Source organism: Myotis brandtii, unplaced genomic scaffold (genome assembly GCF_000412655.1).
Source record: "Myotis brandtii unplaced genomic scaffold, ASM41265v1 scaffold668, whole genome shotgun sequence".
NCBI classification, from domain to species: Eukaryota; Metazoa; Chordata; class Mammalia; order Chiroptera; family Vespertilionidae; genus Myotis; species Myotis brandtii.
Genome location: NW_005370597.1, coordinates 4341680 through 4350489, shown reverse-complemented (window position 1 = coordinate 4350489; position 8810 = coordinate 4341680).

Sequence of the window (8810 nt, the reverse complement as noted above, 5' to 3'; positions counted from 1 at the left end):
AATCAGGCTGGGCAGATGACCATGATTTCTTGCTCGAGAGAAGTAACCTGAGTAGGTGGGACAACAGAGGACACGAAATAGCCCCTTTTCTAACCACCCATAGGAGTAGCTGGGTCCAGAACAAGGAAGCGCCCAAGGGTCGATTTTGCTATTCAGCATCTACACATGGGCCTGGGGTATTGGCTCACCTCGCTTCCTGTCTGTTACTCAATACTCAGCCGGTCAAGCTTTGGTTGCTGGCCTTGACCATTCATCTTCCCCAATAGAGGAGACCATGTTCACCCCTTTTTTCCTTCTTGTTCCTAGCTCTTCACCCCCTACCGACTTGTATCTCATCACCCTTTGGATTTCACCAGTGAAGTTAACACTAGCTCTCTGGAAAATTTCAAGACACGCCCCCCCCCTCCCCACAAATTCTATCATGTCAGACAACACAGTGGGGCACCCACTTTACCTATGAAACCCAAGTAGAGAAGGACTTTCCTGGGAGGCAGACAGCCTGACCATCTGTCTCTGATGCTGGTGGGACCATGAGAAGTTTTGAAGGGAAGCACAGAATTCACTCTCCATTGAGGATTCGCTCAGAAAGGAGGAAGGGTCATATGTCAACACTCCTAATTTCCTTGTTCCAGTCCACAGGAATCTATCACTCCCTATCTAGAGTGTAAAAAACACTCACTAAATGCCCTTGCACCTTTCAGTCTGAAAAATTGAAGCTATGAGAAAGAATAATACAACAAACCCATGTATATCCTTTACATATATCACCAATTGTTACAATATTACCACATTTGCTTTCTTCCAATACCTTTTTTCTGTTTCATACAAAAGTAAAGTGCAAATATGACATTTATCCCTAAATATGCCACACTAAAATACATGCCTAAATATTTCCTACATGGTAGGACACACTCCCACGTAGCCATAATACTATTATCATATCCAAGAAATTTGACATTTAAATTTTATCTGATAGCTCATATTCAGATTTACCCAACTGTCCCAATGTCTTCACAGCTTTGCAAATTGAGATATAACCCACATATCATAAAATTCACCCTTTTAAAGTGTACACTTCAGGTTTTTAATATATTCACAGGGTTGTGCAACCATCACCACCATCTAATTCCAGAACATTTTCATCATCCAGAATGAAACCCAGTAACTGGTTAGCAGTCACTCCCCACAGCTCTTGGCAACCAGTAGTCTCCTTTCTGTCTCTATGGATTTGCCTATTCTGAAAATTTCTTAGAAATGGAATCATAAAATATGTGGCCTTTTGTGTCTGGCTTCTTTCCCTTAGCATAATGTTTTCAAGGTTCATTCATGTTGTAGCATGTATTGGCACTTCATTCCTTTTCCTGGCTGAATTGTATCACATTGTATGGAAATACCACATTGGTTTATCCATTCGTCAGCTGATGGACATTGTCATTTCATAATTTTTGTTTTCTTTTGTTTTTTAATCCTCACCAGAGAATATGTTTTTCCTTGATCCCAGAGAGAGAGGAAGGGAGAGGCAGAGAGGTTGCCTCCTGACTGGGGATCAAACCCGAAACCTGGGTATGTGCCCTGACTGGGAATTGAGCCTGTGACTCTTTGGTGCACGGGACAACGCTCTAACCAACTGAGCCACACTGACCACGGCTCATAGTTTTTTTAAAAGCCAGGATTCAATAAGAGATTATACACTGCATTTAATTGTCATGGCTTTAGTTTCCTTTAATTCTAAATTCTACAATATTAATTCTAGAACATTAATCTAGAGTCTATAACATTCTTACCTTTTTGTTTTTTCTTTTTATCTTTTATAACAGTAAAATTTTTAAAGAGTACAGGTTGATTGTCTTGGAGAATGTCCTGGTGGACTTTTCTGACTGTCTCCTAGAATTTGATTCAGGTAGCAAATTTTGGCAATAGTACCCCATGGGTGAGGCTGTATACTTCCTGTTGCATCACATTAGAAGGACATAATGTCAGCTGGTCTCATAATTGGTGATGCTAAATTTGGTCATTTGATTAGATGGTATTTACCACATCTCCCTATATAAAAGATACACTTTTTTGTATAATTTAAAATAAGTAATATTAATATAAATGGTCTTTAAAAATGTGTGAATATCTTATTTCCCAATAGCCTTTAACAAAAGGTTTTAGCGCCCACGATAATCCTTGCCTCAATCCATTATTATAATGGTGTTACAAAATAGTAATTTTCTGACTTTTCCAACTCTATAATTCTTTCCACATATTTTGTTGGAACATTGTAAAAAATAAAATAAATAAAAATAAAAATGAATCTTTCCCTGCTCTAGCCCACATTTTAAATCACAACTGTAAACTTATGGATTTTCTTTTCTCAGTGTGTTATGATCAACATCACTGTCATTATTATTATTACTAGAGGCCCAATGCACAAAATTCATGCAAGAGTAGGCCTTCCTTCCCCCAGCTTCCCTCTGGCACCAGGGACCGGGGTTCCCTCGCAGCCCTGGCCAGCTTCGTCCAGAAGGACATCCGGTCTAATTAGCATATAACGCTTTTATTATTATAGATTTTATTTTGTGTTTTTTTCTTTTTTTGATGCCCAAACTGTCCCAAATTTGAGAAGTAGGAGCCAGTGTGGGCCAGCTCATCTGTCTTTTCAACATGTCTTCATCAGTCTTTAAGCACTTCATTACCTTGTGACACAATAAAATGCTCCAAATTAACCTTATATTTTCCCTTCTCTGAACCGTAAATTGGCATTTCTACAAGAAAACCTGCTTCCTTTTAGTGAAAAATGGTATTTAGAAACCAGGATTTGGGTGCTAGATGTGGGCATTGTCTCAAATGTCTTTGCCTAAATGACTCAGCATTTATTTAAATCTCCCACGTGTAACATTTCTTGTGATTTGTAGTGGGTTTCCGTTAGTTGGCAACACTATTGTACATCCAGTGTGTCCTAAATATTATAGGTATAACAACTGCCATTTTTTAAATACTTAATATGTGCACCAAAGCTCTCGGTGCTTTACATGCAGGGCTTCACTTAATCTTTGTAATAATTCAATGATGTGGGCGTTTTTATCCCCATTTTACAAATGAAGTAAGTGAGATACAGAGTGCTTAGGTAACCTGCTCAGTCACACAGCTAATACAGCAGTCCCGCTTATCCAAGAAATCTGCGTGAGATGTGTTCCAAGACCCCCATAAATAGTACTGAACCCAAATGTACTGTGTTTTCTCCTATATACACATACTGATGATAAAGTTTAATTTGTAAATTAGACACAGTAAGGGATTAACAACAACAAATAATAAAATAGATCAATTATAACAATATACTACAATAAAAGTTACATAAATATGCGCTCTCTTGCTTTCAAAATGCAGTGTATTTAAGCACTTATCACATACTGTGGCCATAACTTTTTCAGTTGGAGGTATGACAACAAGCAAGCATGAATTTCTTTTCCCTTCTTCACAGTTTCACAGATAAAAGATTTATTCTTTTTTAAAAAGATCTATTCTTAACGTAGATCTTAGCAACCTCGACCTAATGTTTTTCTTTCCCTGTAGTGGAGACTTTTTACTTAAAGAGAGCACTTTGTGGCTTGTCCGGGGCATATCCCAACTGCCAGCATCACTGCTCTTGTGCATCGGGGACACTATGGAGCAAAATAAGGGTGACTTGAACACAAGCACTGCGATCCCGACAGCCGATCTGATAACGAGGCGGCTACTAGCGACTAACAGGCAGGTAGTGTATACAGCGCGGAGACACTGGACAGAGGGAACAGGCAGGATGGATCTACTCGGCACAAAACTTCCTCATGCTACTCAGGACGGTGCACAATCTAAAACTTATGAACTGTTTCTTTCTGAAAATTTTTAATTGAATCTTTTCAGACCGCAGTTGACCATGGGTAACTAACTGAAAGGGCAGAAAGCAAATCCAAGTGTAAGGGGAGCCTATTGTAAGTGGCAGAGCCGGGACCAGGCTCCAGGGCTATCTGACTGCAGACCTGCTGAGCTACTAGGTGACATTAAGGCAAGAACAACCACTGTGAGGAAACCAGAAGTAAGCCTCCAAGCTAGCCATCCACTCCTGGTAGATTCCATCACATCTGTAAAGAGGGTAAGGTCATGTCATCCTGCTCTGAGAGACAGTGATCAGTGGGTAAATCTCTTCACCTTTCCAGGTCTCAGTTATATCACCTGTAAACATGGAATAATGATGCTTAACTGTGGACCATAAGATTGCTGTAGGGATCACAGGGTATTACAAGCAGAAGCCTATGCGAGAATTATAACGCTCCCTCTACTACAAGGAAGTGGCTCTCAAGTCAAACTGGGTGTGTGTAAGAATCACCTGGGGGAGGGGAGGGTGCGGAATTTACAGCGCAGATCACCGGGCCCTGCTCCTAGAGGTGCTGATTTAGTGGCCTGGTGTGAGACCCAGGGATCTGAATGTTTAACACTCTTCCACATGATTCTGACGCGGGTGCCTCACAGCTCACACTTGGAAAAACTCTCATGGAGTTAATGTCAAGTTGATGAGACATGCGATGATAAAGCCAGGTTTAGAAACCACTTCTGCATCTTTGCACAGCCATTCCTTGCATCTGATTGCTTTTTCTTCTTTCTCTCTCCCTCCCTTGTCCCTTTACCTATTCATCCTGCTTCAGCTCAAATGTCACTTCCCCAGGTGAGCCTTCCCTGACCCGCTGGACACAGTCAGCTCCTCCTGTTACCTGCTTTCATCCGTCATATCACACGCCAACCTGATAACTATATAGCTTCGGTCTGTAATTAGATCCTCAATGTCTGCCTCTCTTGATAGAGCGTAAGCATCAGAGAACACTAACCAGGACCTTCTCAGTAGGCCCAGTGTCCCAAAATAGGGGGCAATCAGTAAACATCTGTTAGACAAATGCCCAGATGAAGAAACAAAAAGTAATACGAACTTTATTACTAAGCAAAGATAGGCCAGAATGCAGAATTCATAAATAATGAACACAGAATAAAGTTCATTACCAGCACGAATAATTGGATACCCCACTTCCTGTTCTCATCATCTTTCCTGGGGTCCTTGCAAAGACAGTTTTCAGAAAGGAAATTGCATGTTTAATGACAAATTTGGGGACAATCTGCTCAGAATAGGAAGGAATTCATAATGAGATTATGGCCCTCCGCTCGGGCCTCTCCTCCCACTTCCTTCCCCTCCTGGCTTCAGTTGTCCTCTCTCCCTGAGGCAGCAGTGGCCCCTCCTTCCTGCCTCCTGCCAGTTCTCCCTGACCAGGGCCCGCAGGAGACGTGGGAGGGAGGGTGTTCCCCCCCCCCCATCGTTAATTGAGTGTGTTCCCCAAGTTATATGTATTTTCACTTGTGCATTTATCTCCATCCTGCATGAGGCCCATAAAACTCCTTTATGGTTTAGCCTCAGGCCAAATATGCCTTGAATTTCACAACCAGAGTTTATGTACTTACAGCAAGGTGGGAGGCGGGGTTGTTTTGTTTTAAGTATTTGTTTCTCCGAAGTGGCTGCTTACTCTGTCCAAAAAAGCTGTAAGAATACTTGTGAAGAGAACAGAGCTGTTTCTGTCAAGAGATGGGGTTCAGGACACAGTGCCCCCAAAGATGGCACTGTGGCATATGGGATATCTTAAGCTGAAGGAATTTGAGAAAAAAACGGCAAAAGCAGGAAGGTCCCTCTGACCTTTGCCCTCCTCCCCTGAAGCAGGTCCTAAGACCCTCATCTCTCTATGAGGAGAAAAGGAGCATCTTAAGACAGAGGGACAGCAAGGAGAATCCAAACAGGCTTTGCCAAGTGGCCCCTGGTTTACTACACCGAGCTCATAGTCTCTGTTCTATCCTATTATAGCAGTTCATCATTTCCCTATGTGTGTCCGCATGCAAAACTGACATTGAAGAAATTTGTGCAGACCCTCATCTCTCTATGAGGAGAAAAGGAGCATCTTCAAGACAGAGGGACAGCAAGGAGAATCCAAACACGCTTTGCCAAGTGGCCCCTGGTTTACTACACCAAGCTCATAGTCTCTGTTCTATCCTGTTATAGCAGTTCTTCATTTTCCTATGTGTGTCCGCATGCAAAATTGACATTCAATAAATTTGTATGTTTTTCTCCTGTTAATTTGTCTTTGTCAGTTTAATTTTCAGACTCAGCCAGGGACCCTAACAGGGTCAAGAAAACTTTTTTTCCTCTCCTCAAGGCAGCAGCAGAGTAGTAAGTGGGACCCCTGGGCACTGACTGAGTTTATGTGATATTTTTCCTTCGGGACTCAGTTCCCAGCACGCCAGGGTAAAGAAGGACAAAGACACTGAGCATTGCACATCTTCCATTTAAAGTAGATAAAAGAGCATCCTGGTGTCTGAAACCTAAACCTCCAAAAACGTTAAGAGAAACGTGCATAATGATTTTTACAAACCTGGTCAATCTTATTTTCTTGGGAAGTTCTCTTTGCTTTTGGCACATCCTAAATTCAGGTCTGAGGAGGGCCAGTGCCCGTGGTGACCCAGCGCCTGGGTTTGGTTTCAACCCAATAAACCTCTTTGCTGGAGTCTGAAGTGGGCTGTGGCTCATTGGTCCATGCTCCCCCACTCCCTAGCTGAGTGATATAGGACATGTACTCCCCTCTGTGCCTCAGTTTCCTCAGATATAAGATGAGAATAACAACACATACTGAGGACAAGAGTAGACACATCACAGAATTGTTGTGAGGTCTAAATGGAAAATGTATGTACATAGGTTAGCAAAAGGCCTGAAACAGAGTGAATGTTCGCAGATTTATTCCAATGTCTGGATTCAAAGAGGTTCTTGGCTTTAAGACAAACACCTATGTGATGAGATCCAGCTGACTTCCTCGAGCCAGTGTAAATGCATCTCTGCAGTGATCTAGTGTCCCCTCTTGTGTGGTCATCCAGCACCCCCTGGGGTTTTCCAGTTTAAGGAGTTGCCCACATTGTAAGGCTTGAGTCCCAGAGGTAGAAGATACCTGCCCACCTTCCTGGCTTCCCGTGAAGATGGAGTGCAGATGTGTGACCAGTCTTCTCCAATCAGACAGAGCCAGAGAGCCTTCTATTTACAAGACTAACATGCAGAACCCATTTTGTGGTCAGGACAGTGGCCTGAGCTTCTGGTGCTTGGGAGCAGCCATGAGAGAAGCTCGGGTGTCCAGGGCCCGTGGCATGGCGTGAGGTACAATCTGGGCCTGGGCTTTTCCAGGACAGGTTGTCACTGTGGCTTGGATTTTGTCCCTGGCCTCAGTCTGACACTCTTAGTCCCCTGGAGAACCTGTGAGCCATCTAATAATCTTCAATAAGTTTCCACTTCTCCTTCAGCTAGCCAGAGTGGGTTTAGGAGATGGCAACTAAGAACTTGCTCAAGGTCCCTGTCCCCTGGGTTGGCCAAATATGAAGGCAACGAACTCCGAGAACTCATCAAAGCTCTTTTAATTCAATGGGAAATTCAAAGTAAGGCTTAGTGTTTGGAGAGAAATGGAATACTAACTGGGACTCGGGGGCATCTTTCTATGAAGTAGATTTTCATCTTTGTGGTATTTGTTATAACTTTGTCTTCTGCTTCTAATGGAATAATAGAGGAACAGAGTTGGGAGAAGTTTTAGAAATGGTCCGGTTTGCCCCATCAGTTTCAAAAGAGGAAGAGGAGTAGCAGAGAGAAAGGGGGCCCTCCCCAAACCCACATCGCAGCTGCTGCCCAGTGTAAAAATCACCAGCTCAGAAGTCCGGTGCTTGCTCAGCTACTTACTTATTGTGTGATCTCAACCTAGCCATGTAGACTGTAAGCCAGATTTCTTGGTCTTCTCAATGAAGAAAATAAGTCCATATCCTGCCGGGTTATTGTGAAGAGTAAATGAGATAATGTGTCTTATATTGAATAGGAACTATTCAATTGTTGTTAGCTGCTATGATTAACTTATCCTTAAACAAATATTTAACATGACCCACTATGAGCCAGGTACTATCCTAGAGGTTGTAAATCTAAAGAATAAGACATTCTCACTTCCCAACAAACAAAAATCCAAGACCAGATAGCTTCACTGGGGATCTCTACCAAACAATTAGAGAAGTAATACCAATCCTTCTCAAAGTTTTCCAAAAATAGGAGAAGGAACAATTCCAAGCTCGTTTTATGAAGCTAGCATTACCCTGATATCAAAACCAGACAAGGACACACAAGAAAAGAAAATTTCCCTGATGTACACAGATGCAAAAAATTCTCCACAAAATATTAGCAAACAACAATACATTAAAGCTATCATACACAATTATCAAGTGAGATTTAAGCCAAGTATGCAAAGATGCAAATCAAAATGAAGAATAAAAATCATGTGATCATCTCAATAGATGCAGAAAAATCAGCATCCATTTATGATAAAAACTCTCAACAAAGCAGGTAGAGAGGAAATAAACCTCAACATAATAAATGCCATATTTGACAAACCAACAGTTAATATACTTTATGGTGAAAAGCTGCAAGTTCTTTCCTCTAAGATCGGGAACAAGACAGGATGCTCATTCTCACCACTGTTATTCAACATAGTATTGAAAGTCCTAGCCACAGCAATTAGTCAAGAAAAGGAAATAAAAGGCACCCAAATCAGAAAGAAGAAAGTAAAACTGTCACTATTTACAGATGACATGATACTGTATATGGACAATCCTAAAGATGCCACCGAAAACTGTTCAAACTAATGAACAAATTCAGTAAAGTTGGAGGACACAAAACCAATATACAAGGGTCTGTTGCATTTCTATATACTAATAACAAACTATCAGGAAGAGTT